Consider the following 16,322-nt stretch of genomic DNA (forward strand, 5'->3'; position numbering starts at 1 on the left):
CGGAAGAAGAAGAAATGGGCGACCTAAGCACAGGTATCTAGACGACGTGTAGGACGATTTAAGGGAGATTGTATCGGGATGGAGAAGACAGACATTCGACAAGGAAGAATGGAAGAATGTTTTGAGGCAGGCTAGGGCCCACGAAGGGCTGTAGCGCCAACCAATAATGAAGATTGTCCGTTTAACTTCGCTCGTTGTTGCAATCGTTGCTTTGTAGCAATCGTTGTATAGTGATTCTTCTTTAAATAATTCACTTTAACTCTTTCTTGTTTAAATAATGCAGAAATGTAGTTTTCACATACTACATTTCTGAACTCATAACTACATAACTACACTCTTATGGTTTTACCTTTCTTTTTGTCTTGTAGATTTTGGTATAATTGTTTCTTTTTTCAGTTAACTTCCATTACAGTTGATTATATCCAATCCAATACATCTCAATTATCTTCTGGAGTGACCAAACTCTTAATAGCTCTACCATAATCATTAAGCTAATTATTATTTCACATATTGTAATATGATTGATGTGGTCGTCAATTGAACCATTGCAGTTTATTTTACGTATATCTTTTTTCCGTCATTGCCTGTTCTGGTGTTAAATAATCATATATAAATCTGCAAAATAATAAACTAATTAAAGCAATTTGAGACTTTAATATGGGGCAATTTTAAAAATAATTAAGATACGGTATTCTGACTGAGATTAATTTCTGGTTTAAATAACATTTAACTTGTTACTGGATATCACCGGATGAATGCTTTTAACAACTATGATAATATGATAATGGATTGTTTTAAACATAGTTAAATAATATAAACAAGTTAATGTGAATATACTAAAACTATAAATAAGTGATAACTGCTCAGGAAATGCAAAAACATACTTTAAGACTTCTGATAACATTTTTGACTATATATAGAGACCTTGAAATGGGCTTAAGTATATTATTTATAAACAGTAACGACTGTATATATAAATTTTGAAAGGCAAAACAGTAAAGCTTATTATTTTTATATTAATTTACCTACTTTATCGTGTCCGGACAAATTATTCATATAATTTCGACCCAGTATCGGGATACATCAGTTCCATCTTTGTTATCGAGCCACAAAGCTTCTAGTGTATGGTGGAACAGTAGGTCATCTTTTTTTTTAATTGCCGTATTGCCAGATTCCAGTAAGAGCCTAAGAAGGTATCCATTGAATTGTGGCAGGCAACGGTGGGGAAAACCTTTTTTGGACATCTACGTCACGGAACAAGACACCCTGGCATCTTTCGGTCAGGAGAAGGATACAAGGCCAGAAGACCCCAGGGTAGTGCCGGATTAATCGTGTTCCGGCTAAAACCTTAACCACCGTTCCAAAGAGGTAGTCTTGCCACTCAATGCACTACTAAAACAAAAAAAAAAAACTAAAAACTAATAACAATACCTATTACCATAAATCAGAAAATATTTCCGTTAGGCCATAAACTAATAAATAATAATAATTATAAATGTCACATCCTTGGTGCAATTTTCTCCTCTGTCCTCCTCCTCCTTATTCTTCATCACCCCAGAAATCAGACAGTGTACTTCTCTCCATTCTTTCTCTCCTCTCAATATTAGGTTACCATGTTTCTTTAATCCAGCCCGAAACCCATTTACCTGTCGAAATCCGGTACCCCACAAACAGTACAATCTGCCGAGGCAGATTTGCCTATTCTATTTGTGAAAGTGCCAAAACTACCATGTTCAGTCAGAAACTGTGTCGGGAAGTAGTCTAGTTTCCTGAATTTACATTCCTACCACGGCCTCAGATCGGGAATAAGCACCTTCGTCCACCTTGCCTTTCCGCTATTATTCTCCCATTTTCGCTGCCACTCCACTATCGTTCTTTCTCTCTCATTCTCATCTATATTTCCATCCATCCTCCTCGCATATACGCTGGCTCGCTCTTTGTAGTTCGATCGGTATCACCGCTCCAACGACATATAAAGCCTCATTTGAAACCGTCCTGTATGCGCTAGATACCCTGAGGAGCATTCGCTTTTCCGAAGTCTCCATCAGCTTGGCGTATTTCGCAGTGTTCAGTGCGCTACACCACACGGGAGCAGCGTAGGTTACCACCGACTGGAAAACTGCATTTAGCACCCTTATTTTGGTGCTACCTGGGCCTCCAATGTTTGGCATCAGCCGTATCAACGCCTTCAGATTTCGGTTCTCCTTCTCTACCGTCTTTTGGATGTGTACTCCGAACCTTAGTCCTTCCGACAACCAGACTCCGAGATACTTAATCGATTTAACCGCTGCAACCTCCACACCTTCCACTATAAAGCGAAGAGGGGATTTGTCCCGGCTCCCTTTGAGAACCAACACCTCAGTTTTCTGAGACGCTAGCTGTAGACCGTTCTGTCTGATCCACCTACTAATGCGACGCAGGGCTGTGTTAGCCGCATTAGCCATGTCCGTTTTCTGACTCGCCTTCGCAACCAGTGCGAGATCATCGGCATAAGCTACAAGAGTGCATCCCCTTGGCATCTGTACCCTCAACACCCCGTCGTACAGGACATTCCAAAGGATGGGACCTAGTATTGAACACTGCGGAACACTCTGCGACAAACTGATGCTGGTATCTTTTTCTCTTATTGACCTGTCACTAAAGTATCTGTCAATTACGTTGACGAGGTACGCACTAACGCCCAATTCTCTTAGCCTGGACATGATTTTTTCCCATAATGCCGTGTTAAAGGCATTCTTGACGTAAAGCAGGATGAGAGCCTACATCTGGGGTAGGCATTCTGCCCTATAAGCCATTCTATCTCAGAATTTACAATTTATAATTAAATATTTAAATAGTACTTAATTAAAGATGTTACGTGATTACCGTATGGTGATATCCATGACAACGCGTAAATAAGATTACATCTGTTTAATTACAAAGTACTGACTAAGTAAACTGCATTACGACTATTGAGCGACTCAATTTCTGTCTGTTTACCTCTTATAACATCAAGGTTCTATTATATATCGCCTCGTTACTAGCCCAAGTATGTTGATACAAAACTGCTAAATCTACAAGGTTAACTTAAAGTGTAGCGAAATTTTATGAAACGACACGCATGGTATCCAATACTTGTGCTCCGGTTTTCTATTGAAAACAAATATTTATTGCAATATAATATTTTTGATACTTCTAAAATGTTTTGAACCGTTTATTATAAATATGATATTTGTATTTGCTATTAATTTTCCTGATTCTTCATTGTTCATAATTAACCACTTTTTTTTCTTATTCTTCCTCTAAATACAAATGTTATAGAACTCCATAGATATATCTGTCCCACCTCCATTAACTTTATGTCATATATTCCAGTAATATCCCCGTTTCAGCCTTTCTTCTGTTCAATGACCAATCATTTATACTTTCAACTTCTCATGTTCTTCTGTAACTTAATAAACAAACATATATACAAACAAACCAACTATCCATGACCGTTTCCTGTAGAAGTGGGCAGATACAACTTCGAAGGTAAATAAAACACAGTTGAGATGGCACACTAACATTTTACGTATTTTTTTAAGCAGTAAATATTGACGAAATAGATGTGATAAAATTTTCATAACCGTGTCATCCCACGTGTCTATAAAAAACGAGTTTTTTCAAAAATTAATATTTAGTTGGTTTATATGTTTATATTGCTATAAACTTCGCGTCGTCGGCGTCATGCAGAAATGTGTTAATAACACTAAATTAACATAAATTAGTCTGTAAAATAATATTTCTTGTAAATAAATTAAACGATGAAAACTACAGTTATCTAGATTTTCAGAAAATTTATGATTAGACACACGATAATACATAAAGTTTAAACTTGCAACTGCATTATATAGATTAACAGGACATTTAGTGTTAGAAAATATCAATACAAAAGATTTAGCTGATATAAAACTTTCTTCCACTATTTTTTCCTCTTTAACCCTTTTAGGTAATCAGAGCAAGCCTTCCTTCTTTTGGATGATAAGTCAGTCCAACACAAGGAATTCAGAATAAATGTAAATTATTACTAAGATACCTGAACCGACTATGGAGCAGATATAATTGCAAATATATACTACTCTTTTTACTATCATCATCATCATCATCATCATTTTGGCTTTACAACCCTGTGTGGGTCCTAGCCTCCCCAAGAATTTTTCTCAAGTCGTCCCTATCCATCGCCTTCCTCCGCCAAGCACGTATTTCCATATTTCTCATGTCTTCATCGATGTTATCTAGGAATCTTGTTCTGGGTCTTCCTCTTCTTCTTTGACCAATAGGTCTATCAAGGAGCGTTTTTCTAGCTGGGTCGGTTTGCTCCATCCGCATTACATGGCCTACCCACCTCAGACGTCCTATCTTTATGTGTTTTACTATCATTATCATTCTGCCTTTATAACCCCGCGTGGGTCCTAGCCTGCTCAAGAATTTCTCTCCAGTCATGCCTATCCATCTCCTTCCTCCGCCAAGCACGTATTTAAAACCTTGTTCTGGGTCTTACTCTTCTTCTCTGACCAATGGGTCTATCAAGGAGGGTTTTTCTAGCTGGTTCATTCTGTTCCATACGAATTACATGCCCTATCCACCTCAGACGTCCTATCTTAATATCTTTTACGATATCTGGTTTCTCGTACATTCTATAAAGTTGGAAGTTGTATCGTCTTCTCCACACTCCATTGTCATTCACTGCTTCATAGATTCGCCTTAATACTTTTCTTTCGAAACATCATAACATGTTTTCATTACTTTGTGTTAGAGTCCAGGTCTCTGACCCATATGTCAGGACTGGGCATATTATTGTTTTGTACAGTTTTATTTTTGTATTTCTCGATAAAATTGTAAAATTAAGGAGGAGATTGAGCCCAAAATTTCTGTTCCTATTTCATCTTTCGCTGATGCTTCCATATCTTCTTTTATTCTGGTTCAGCAGGAGTCTGGCTTTCTTCATTTAAATACTCTTTTTACTATATCCAATATATTTCGCCTATTTTCATAGGCATCATCAGAGAAAGCTACTAAAATAGAAAGACGTTAAAAACTATAGAGTGAAGTTGTGATTTGGTGATCACAACACACACTATATCACAAAAACGACAAGAGAGCCTAATTTTTTTTTGTGACATAGACTTTCGTCATTCAGCCAGCCTCGAAAGGTTAAAGGTTAAAGTTTTAAATGAAATTTTTATTTTATTTATTTTCATCAAATGTCGACATGGACATCATTTAGCAGTTAATTTTGCATGCTGATCACGAATCCGGTGTCAGATTTGCTCTATCTTGACGTTTTATGCGCGATTCGGGTCACTTCCGGTGTCGGATCGCAACCGGAAGTACATATTTAGATTCGTCTCGACGAGACCTTTTGATCCATATATACATTGTGGGGTCTAAAACTTAAAGTAAATTATAACTTCCGGTCATCTCAAAACCGGAAGTGAATTTTTGTCCCAAAAGTATATCTTGACAATCTCATACGTAATACTAATAATATTCCGAAAAAATATTTTAATTATCTAATATGGTTTTTGAGTAAAGTGGTGGACAAGAAAAGGGCTTAGCGTTTTAGTATTATAAGATTAATAGAAGAACACATCGAAGGAAAATACAAGGACACTCGCTTCTCGTCTAGGGGTCCGTCAAGACATTTGTAATATATTTACGAGGAGATATATTTATTTGAAATTCTGAAACCAGGTTGTTTGAGGTATAATTGGTTGTAAAGAGGTATACCTTTTATGGTTTGTAGAACAGTAATGTTTCCATTGCTCTTTCCATCTTAATTGCTGATTTTTTTTGAAAATCGTAGTAACATCTGATGTATTAAGCATATATATCAACGTTAAACCAGTTGTTACACTCATTTTAGCTAAATGATCTACATATTCATTATGTTTGAGAGCAATATGTGCTTTGACCAAAATAAATTTTATGTTGACTCCAGTCGATGATAAATGATACAATCGATCTTTTATTTCAAATATGTAGGGGTTGCTAAATGTTGAGGGCAATTCAATGTTTTTTATGCTCTGCAAAACTGAAAGGCAACCTGACAGAATTAAAATATGTCTATTGCAGGTATTTTTAACATATTTTAGAGCTTCAAGTATAGCTATTGATTCCGCTGAAAAGATTGAAAATTCAAAAAGTATGCGCCTCCAGTCCCTTCTGTTGTTTTTGATGCGTCCGTGTATATTACTGTGGCTTCCCTATAACCCTGCAGTAGAGATCTTAGAAGATTGCTACTCATAATGGTGTTCTCACTATAAGTGGGTATTATAACCTCAGTTCTGTGGAATAAAGAGAAGTAGTCTAAGCTTCTGTCAATCGTCTGCAATTTCTTGAAAACAATAGGATTATTCTGTAATGCCATGCATAAAGGCGGGGAAGGTTTTTTCTCCCAATATTTGTAAGATCTGACTCGTTAAGTTGTCGGACCTTTGAAAATAACTGGGAGTTAGTTAATAGAATTTTAAGAAGGTTTTTTTCACTTAAAATGTTTCTTCTATTTTCAAGGGGTAGCTCAGTTAACATATAAGGGTTGTATAGGGGTTGATCTCATAGCACCCGAACATACCCTCATAATGGAACTTCGAAACGTGTCAATTTTTCTTAAAAGGTTCTTGGAGGCGGAACCATAAAGAGTAGCACCGTAATCTAGAATAGATCGTATATAAGCGCGATAAAACAACAAGGATGTTTCTACATCGCAACCCTACCACGTTTTAGTTGTCATTCTGAGGAAATTGCTGCCTTTGTTACATCTATCAAGCATGTACTCTATGTGTTGTCTCCAAGTTAAGAGAGCCTAATGATACACGGAGAACAAATAAGTCCAAAAATATAAATATTTAGCATCAATAATTAACGGTAACCACGACTATACTGAAGAAATCAAATCAAGAATTGGACAAACAAGGCACGCATTTTTACCAAAATAAAAAACGGCTTGTGTAACACAGATTTGTCCATCGGATTAAGAGTTTTGAGGTCCATCCACTATGTGCTCCTATATGGAGTGGAGGTATGAGCGCTATAGGAACAGATCGCTGATGGATTGGAGTCTTTTGAAATGTTGACATATAAAAGAATGCTAACAATAAGCTGGATGGATATAATTACAACCGACGTAGTATTAAATATATTAATTATAAGAATGAGAAACCAAAAAAAGTATTAAATATGTACTATCAAAATGAGATAGTTGCAATATTGAGGTGAGCGCTGCGAACTGCTGCAAGTGATCATTCTGGGGCAAATACAAGAACAAAGAAGCCAAGGTAGGAGACGCGTTTCCTACAACAATCTAAGAAAGTGGTTCAACTGCAGTTCTATAGAACTTTGCAGAGTAGCGGCATCGAAGATTCGAATCGCTATGATGGTTCTGATAGTTCTGAGAGGATACGACACGTAAAGAAGGAGAAGGTCAAAGACCAAAGAATATGAAGGGCCTAAACTATGGTCCTAAAAGGCTTGCGTCAGCATTACATACACACACAGACACACACACACACACACACACACACACACACACACACACACACACACACACACACACACACACACACACACACACACACACACACACACACACACACACACACACACACACAGACACATACACACACACACATATATATATATATTCTTTTCTCTATATATATATATATATATATATATATATATATATATATATATATATATATATATATATATATATATATATATATATATATATATATATATATATATATATATAATTCGCTTGACAATAATATTATTTGTCTGAATACTTCATTGATAAAGTTTTCAACTCGTTGGCATCAATAACTTTTACATGGTTCTGTATTTTATTTAGATATACACTTTTATCTGCCAACTTTAATTAAAAGATTTATGAATAGTTTGTTTTTATATATAAAAATATTTTTGTATTCGTCGAAAATTTTCCTATACGTGAAAATAACTTGTATCAAGGACGTAAGGTTGGTCAAGGAAGTTATATTTAGTGTGTTGAGATACTTACTTACATTGTAATAAAGTATTTTAAACAATCGTTAGCTTTATTATGTTTTGCTATTGTTTTCTGAAAATTCTCAACACTTTTATCGGGTTTTATGTAGACAGAAAACATTGCATAACCTGCTGGCATATTTCCAGTTTACATCCATTATATGCATCAAAGTTAGGATAATATTGAACAGACCTTACTTATACTGTCAACTGACTTATAATTAACCTTAAAAACAAAGTAAAATAATTATTAATGTAAAGTATTGCATTAGTAAGCTAAAGGCAGTTCTGTTTATTACTTTTATTGTGCATTAATTAAGTGTATTAGTATTTATTTTCACTAGATATAATTGAAAAAAGATTTTGATTTTAATTTATTTAAAGTGAAAAATTATGTTTTATGCATATTACCAGGGCACGTGAATTTTTTCATTAAATACCAAGAGAAATTTTTCTGTCCCCGATATTTATACTTGATCGACATGCCTCAGTAATTCTAAGTGTTTAAAAGCGAAGCGATTTTATTATTTCAAAAACTGAGTTCATAAATTTAAATTTATAAAAGTCGCAATATCTACGGTTCTAATCAACGAAAATTGATTTTTTTGATTTCGGGTACCTAGTGGCCTAGATCATATTTTACTTTTCTCTTGTTATTATTATTAGTAAAACAGGTTACGAGATAATATATACATATACCGGTATTTAGGCGCCACGCCCTTCCGGTAGGGATATATGGAGGAGTATCACCGAGCCGCAAGCCCTTATTTCTTGCCGTACTACTCCACCATAGGCCGATCAGACACCAGCATATTCTAGTCTAAGCCGCAGATTCATTTTAGAATTTTAAACTGCTGCGTTAGCCTTTTTTATATTTCTGTACACTGAGCCGGGGCTTGAATCCACATCCACTGAACCATTCGACAGTGAAACGAATGAGAATCGGCCGCCTGGCCCGCTTGGCTATCTGACCGACTAAATATTTTTTAATCCCTTTAAGCGTCAATTATTTTTTTTTAATCTACGAAATAGTCTGAATAGAAAACAGTGGCTTTCAACGATGTTCACCATTGTATTAAAACGGGATCTGGTGGAAATTTAATTCTTACAGGAGATTTGAGAAAGCCTTTTTTATGCCTGATATCAGAGAGTTTATAAAAAGAAACTTTTTTTTCTATTTCTTCCACAACCCTGTATATTACATGTGCTAAACAAGTAACATGTATTAAGTTGGTATAAAATATTTTTAAATATTGTCATGCCTTGACCTATGGTTCAGCATTGGATAAAATAAAAAAAAATGTTCAACAAAAAATCAACAAAATTGCTGTGTGCACTATTCTCTATACAATTTAATAATATTTTCAATCAAATTTCTATTTAGCAACAGTTGTTGTAGTTGAACGAAAATAAAAGAAAAAATCGCAGAAAAACGAAGACTAAGGAAAATCTGGCAAAGAACCCGAGCACCTCAGGATAAAAATGGATTAAACCAAGCTACAGCAAGATTAAAAACATTGTTAAACAACAATAAAAACAATGACATAAAACGATATTTACAAAATCTATCTGCTACGGAAACTTCCGAATACTCACTATGGAAGGCAACACGAAAAATTAATCGACCACCTTTCTAATCCGCCTATCCGTGCCAGTAACGAACACAAAAGTAACAAAGAGAAAGCCACAGTCTTTGTGAAATACCTGGAGGAAGTGTTCCAACCACATACTCAAAACAACAACTCCGATGCAGAAGATAACATACAATCGTATTTAGAATCTCCATATCAACTAGAAGAACCATTGGAGAAATTCACTGCCAAACAAGTTTTCAACAAAATCCAAACATATCTGAATCCGAAAAAGTCCCCAGGGTTCGACTTAATCACTACCAGAATTCTAAAAGAACTTCCCAAGAAAGGGGTGCAATATTTAACACAGATTTTTAAGGCAATCCTAAGAACTGGTTACTATCCCCTTGTGTGGAAAGTTGCACAGATCATTTTAATACCCAATCCAGGCAAATCTGTAGAAGAAGTTAAGTCCTATAGACCTATCTGACATCACTGAAAGTAGACTGATAGGTCTACTTTTCAAAAACCTTTGTTTCTGAAAAACTACTACTAGACAGATTACAGCCAATCCTCGTACAACAGCATGCTACCATTGAGCAAATTCACCGAATCTGCAATTCCATAGACAAAGCCTTAGAAGAGAAGAAATACTGTTCTGCAGCCTTTTTGGATATCTCGCAGGCTTTTGATAAAGTCTGGCACACTGGCCTGCTATACAAAATAAGACAAGTCCTTCCTCTCAACTACTTTCTAATCCTTAAGTCCTATCTTTCCGACTGGCATTTCCTTGTAAAAGTAAAGGATCAGTGCACAGAGTTACATCCAATTAAAGCTGGAGTACACCAGGGTAGTGTCCTTAGACCTGTTCTCTACCTTCTTTACACAGCAGATCTTCCTACAAGTCAAAAAATCGTCACAGCCACATACGCAGATGACACAGCAATCCTTGCGGCTCACTCAAACCCGTATATCGCCTCACAACTGCTCCAGACCAATCTCGACAAAACAAAGATTTGGTTACAAACATGACTAATTAATGTTAACGAAAGCAAGTCAGCACATATAACGTTCACTAATCGAAAAGGTACATGCCCAACCGTCTCATTAAATAACCAAATACTACAACAAAAGGATGATGTAAAATACTTAGGTATGCACCTGGACCGCAGATTAACGTGGAAGAAACACATATTCACGAAAAGAAAACCAGTTGGGTCTGAAACTCAGTAAAATGTACTAGCTAATAGGAAAAAGATCACAACTGAATTTGTACAATAAAATCCTAGTATACAAGTCAGTGATAAAGCCAATATGGGGCTATGGGATCCAACTGTGGGGATCTGCGTCAAGATCCAATATCGACATACTGGAGAGATTCCAATCGTAGACCTTCCTTCTTCTTCAAGTGCCATCTTCGTTCCGAAGGTTGGCGATCATCAGGGCTATACGTATTTTCGAAACTGCTGACCGAAACAATTCGTTGCTGCTACAGCTATACCATTCCCGTAGATTCTTTAGCCAGGAGTTTCGTCTTCTTCCCATGGACCTTTTTCCTGGTATTTTCCCTTGCATAATTATTCGAAGCAGTTCATATCTTTCGCCTCTTGTAATGTGTCCCAAGTGAATGACTTCCTTTTCTTTATTCATTCTTCTCAAGACCTCGACATTTGTGACTCTCTCAGTCCATGATATTCCCAGGATTCTGCGATACATCCACAGTTCAAATGCCTCTAATTTTTTGGTATCAATCTTTTTCAACGTCCATGACTCCATTCTGTAGAACAGCACAGAAAGTACGTAACATATCATCAGGCGAAGTTTCATTTCAAGGCTCAAATCTCTTCCGCAGAACACTCTCTTCATTTTAGTGAATATGGATCTGGCTTTTTCTATTCTTATTTTGATTTCTGCTGAGCTATCGTTGTCTTCATTTATAAAAGTGCCTAAATATTTGTATTTACTAACTCGATCGATAATTTCATTGTGTAAATATAAATTTTGGACATTTTGTGTTGATTTCGATATTACCATAAATTTAGTTTTCTTTATGTTCAAAGATAGTCCATATTCTTCGCTGCAGTCTGCTATCTTATTCACAGATGTCTGTAGCTCTTCAAGTGTTTCTGCGATCAGAACGGTGTCGTCGGCAAATCTCAGATTGTTTAATCTAACACCATTTATTTTAATACCTACGGATTGCTCAGAGAGTGTTCTATTCATTACGTCTTCGAAATAGAGATTAAACAGGGTTGGTGACAGTATACACCCTTGTCTCACACCTCGCTTTATTTCAATTTCTTCAGTGGTATTATTCTCTACTCTCACTACTGCTTTCTAATTGTAGTACATATTTGCTATTAGTCGGATGTCTCGTTTATCTAAATTCTTTTCTCTCAGGAGTCTGATTAGGTGATCATGCCGCACTTTATCAAAGGCCTTGTTGTAATCTATGAAACACATGAATACATCTTGATTTATGTCAAGACATCTTTGAGACATAACGTTCAGTGCAAACAACGCCTCTCTTGTTCCAAGTCCATTGTTCCAGACCTTCCGCATTATCACAAATGCACCGTGGTATATGCCCAATAAATTCATCAATCGCGATCTTCAGATGAAAACTGCCAAAGAAGAAATTGCCAGTTACTCCCAAAAATATGACAGATGACTGCAAAACCACCGTAACAGGCTAGCGAAGAACCTTATGAGGCCCCAGGCAAACAGAAGGCTAAAGCGTCTTACTCCAAGCGATCTACCAACAAGATTTTAAACTTTTAAATTTTAAAATTTTTTTATTTATTATAAACATTATGTTAGAGTCACAAATAATTTTGTTATTAAAATTATGATTTAATAGGTTATTGTCACTGGATAGTCTTCTGCAAGTCTCTTGTAATATAATTAAACAATTTATTTACTGTAATCCATATTACAGATTGTAAATAAATGGGATGTTAAAAAAAATCTCTGGTCTATACATTATCTTTGCGAAGAGCCGAAGAGGCACTTATTATGCCCGAAATACGAACAAGTACCAAACTTGTGGGCACAAAAATTTCTCTTGGTGTTAGATGAAAAAATTCACATACCCTGGTAATGTGTATTAAACATAAGTTTCTACTTTAAATAAGTTAAAATCAAAATCTTTTTTCAATTATGGCCAGTGAAATTAAATGCAATATAATTTATATTTTGATCATATTTCTACAGAAAAAACTGCATAATTTTTGCAAGATAAGCTATTTGTTCAGCTGCACATGTCTCTTTGCTTTAGGTGAACACGACTTTGGAATATTGTTTATACACGTGTATAGTGGTATAGTGTCACCTTTAGAGGATGCATTACTGGTGATAATTATTCCTGACAATGCTTCATTTAATACCTGCGGCACGCCTAGTCAGCATGACAAAAATAAAAATACAGGAAAACAATGAAGTGAAGTGCCAATTTCTTCGGTAACCCAATGAAGTTGTAGTTTAGTATGAAAAATAATCTTATATTATTCTTGTTAAAAAATAAGGTCCCCGTTCTAGATCCCTAATCTAAATTAAACTTTTTTTGTTTTCAATTTCTAAAAATGTATCTGTTTACTTAACTGTAAATAACTTTTCTTAAGTAATATACTATTTCATTTTTTATGTATGTAATAGTGATATTGAGTACACAAAAACTTATATATCCTGTTACTTTCCTTCTATACCGTAGGTCTAGATAATAGATTACCATGTATATTTTTATGTCGATCTGGTGCTGTAAATTTAAATTTTATGTTGTTGCGTGTTGAGAACTGCTTGACTCTAGGCTAAAAGAAAAATATTTACTAGTTTTAGAACATCTATTTGGCAGAGATAAATAGTTTGATAGATTTTTTAAGTAGGAGGGGGAATTAGTTTACCATCATTTGATGGTAAACTAAATAATATGTTTAAAATTATTAATTGTATTTATATGAAATTCAGCTTTTAATTTAAACCTGGTTAAAGTAAATATATCATGATTAGAAACGAATTGATCTAGAGTAGTGAATCGATGACGCTACCCGTAACGACGCCATCTTGTGGCGCTAGTTCCGTGACACTCGCTTCAACAATTTACTGTAGAAAAAAAAGTAATACAACGCCAGTATAGAAGCTTTGTATCAAAAATAAATTAACGTTGGATGAACGTCATTTTACTTTTATAATAAATGTATATGTATGCATATAATGTATATTACTATATACCGCAAGGTTACTGCACGCATCTTGATGTTTTGCGTCTCGCTAGATAGTATTTCGGGTCACACTCCACTACGCTCCAATACTCCAGGCCATCCCTTTCCCCCCTATAGCACTGTGATACGCGATAGGAGCTCATTGCCAGCCAAATGCTTTTCGTGTGGAAGTCCTGGGTACAATAAGTCCAACACGAGTTCCTAACCCGATCAGTGCAGGCTAGTATAAGGCGCTCTTTTGCTGCTTTCTCTAGTGACGTATCATCGAACTGAAATTGCTTGCTCGGGCCTCGAGTTTCCGCTGCGGGCTTCGCCCAGTTCGGCGACTCGGTGCCCGAGGATGTGGGCCCTTTGTGCCCAGGTTTTGGGGTTTTGATAATTTTTTTGGATAGCTGTCGCCTTTTTGTTAGTATTTTTTATTTTTTTTTTTGATCGTCGAAGCTTTTATTTATTTATTATTGTTTTTTACAGTTGTCCTGAAAATAAACATCAATTATTAAAATTTCCAGTGCTGCATGCTGTTTTGTTGGTAGAGCTAGAAATAATGCTGACTTTATGTGTTTGCCAGGATTTGCTGTTTTGGTCTTTTGTGCTTCCATCGATGGAACACATCATATCTTATTATCTCTCGCATGATCGAGATTGGGTGATTCTCTAATTCTGCAAACCTAATTCTGGCCTTTTCTACAGTTTTATCTATCACTCTTACTTGTTACAGTTCTCTAAACAGAAAGCGTTCAGCGATGTATCTGAGCACATTTGCCGCTTCTCTGAGGATGTTATTGTGGGCTGCTTGTATTTTCTTTTTATTTAAATTGCTTATGTGTCCCCATGTGAGAGATGCATATGTGATTATTGGAAGTATGATACTGTTCATCAGTCTCATTTTCGTCTTTATGCGCAGTTTTTTTTTCGACTTTCTACCTGCAAGTCCTCTTATTGCTGCTCTGGCTGTTGCTGTTTTCTAAATGGTTATGTCCATGTGTTGCTTGAATGTTAAGCCTTGGTTCATAATGTCTTCTAGATATTTGGCTTCTTTTTTCTATTCGATGGGATTATCTTGCACTAACAGCTGTTCCTCTGGGGTTTCTTTTTTTTGAATATGATCGCTTGTGTCTTCGCTGAATTAATTGCTATTTTCCATTAGATACACCATTCTTCAATGTTATCCAATGCTGTCTGGAGATTGTTTACCGCTACTTCTAAGTTACTGTGTTTGGCCGCAATCGCTTGGTCGTGTGCATAAAGGCTGAGTAGTGTTTCTGGTGTCCTTGGAACATCTGCGGTGTATATTGTGCACAGTAGGGGTGACAAGATTGCTCCCTGTCACTGTCACTCCGGAGGCATTCCAGCCTCCGGAGCTCCGTGTATGTTTGGATAATACCTGTACTATTCGAAACCTCCAGCTTTGGTTGCTCAAGTATGAAGTGATCAGTCTTATCATGGCCTCACTGTATCCGTAGTCTCTTATTTTGTATATTAGGCCTTTAAGCCAGACTATGTCGAAAGCTTGGATTACATCCACGAACGTTTCTCCAGTCTACTGTTTGTCGTTAAATACAGCTGTTAAGTATTCTGTCAGTCTAAATACTTGTAATTCGCTGGAGCGTTCTGCTCTAAATGCAAAAGCCAAAAACTAGCTGAAAAATACAAAATTGGTGATATGTAGAAAAAGTAATATTAGTATTGGAGTTTGTATAATTGTTTGCACAGAAATGAAAACAAAGGTAGCAGAAATTGTAAGAATGAGTAACAGAGTATCAGTGAAATGTGGAGTCAATCATTGCGCCAAAACAATAGCGGATTAAAGGAAGTTGCAGACATCTTCTATAATTATACACAATACATATGCAACACACAATACATAAACATAACCTACTAAAACTTGTTTATTATATATTTTTCCATCATTTTTAAAATAATCTTTTTTTTAAACGATTTCCGGAGTGGAGATCGGTGGATACGTCAAATCTTAGTTAAAAATGTAATTTTCATTACAATCAACCCATATAAACATACTATTTAACTCATTTCTGTAATTCAGTCTTATCTTCAGTCTGATTACCGAACCAATATCTTTATTTCCTCTCTTCCTCTCTAATCAATACCTGAAGATGTTTAAACGATACATTATTTATGATTTATTCACAAGGAAATTAGACAGAAGTAGGAACACATAAAATAGAGTCACCAAAAATTACCGTAATTATGCAATAATCGTAGAGAGTATTGACTCTTAAGTAATCTCAGTGCTTCTGTATTTTTTAAAAGCAAAAAAAAATGAGAATGAGGGGATCATACGCTGCCTTACAGTTAAATAGAGGGGAATTAAACAATAAATCAACACTACAATAAGAAATACTCAGTTTACTACACGTTCAAGTATTAATATACACAGAACAGAGAGTAAAATAGTTTTATAATATAAAAATGTATTTAATATTTTTTGGCTTTCCGTAAAGCTAACTTTACAGTTAAAATAAAGAATTTGAGGTAAAAGAAGTAT

General features: G+C 35.6%; 1 protein-coding gene across 1 annotated transcript in view; it reads left to right on the forward strand.

The window, feature by feature from the left end:
- Positions 1-16,322, forward strand: part of Dnah3 (dynein heavy chain 3, axonemal) — a 547,435-nt gene that overhangs the window by 123,785 nt on the left and 407,328 nt on the right. The window lies entirely within an intron of this gene.

Source organism: Diabrotica undecimpunctata, chromosome 7, assembly GCF_040954645.1.
Source record: "Diabrotica undecimpunctata isolate CICGRU chromosome 7, icDiaUnde3, whole genome shotgun sequence".
In the NCBI taxonomy this organism is placed as follows: Eukaryota; Metazoa; Arthropoda; class Insecta; order Coleoptera; family Chrysomelidae; genus Diabrotica; species Diabrotica undecimpunctata.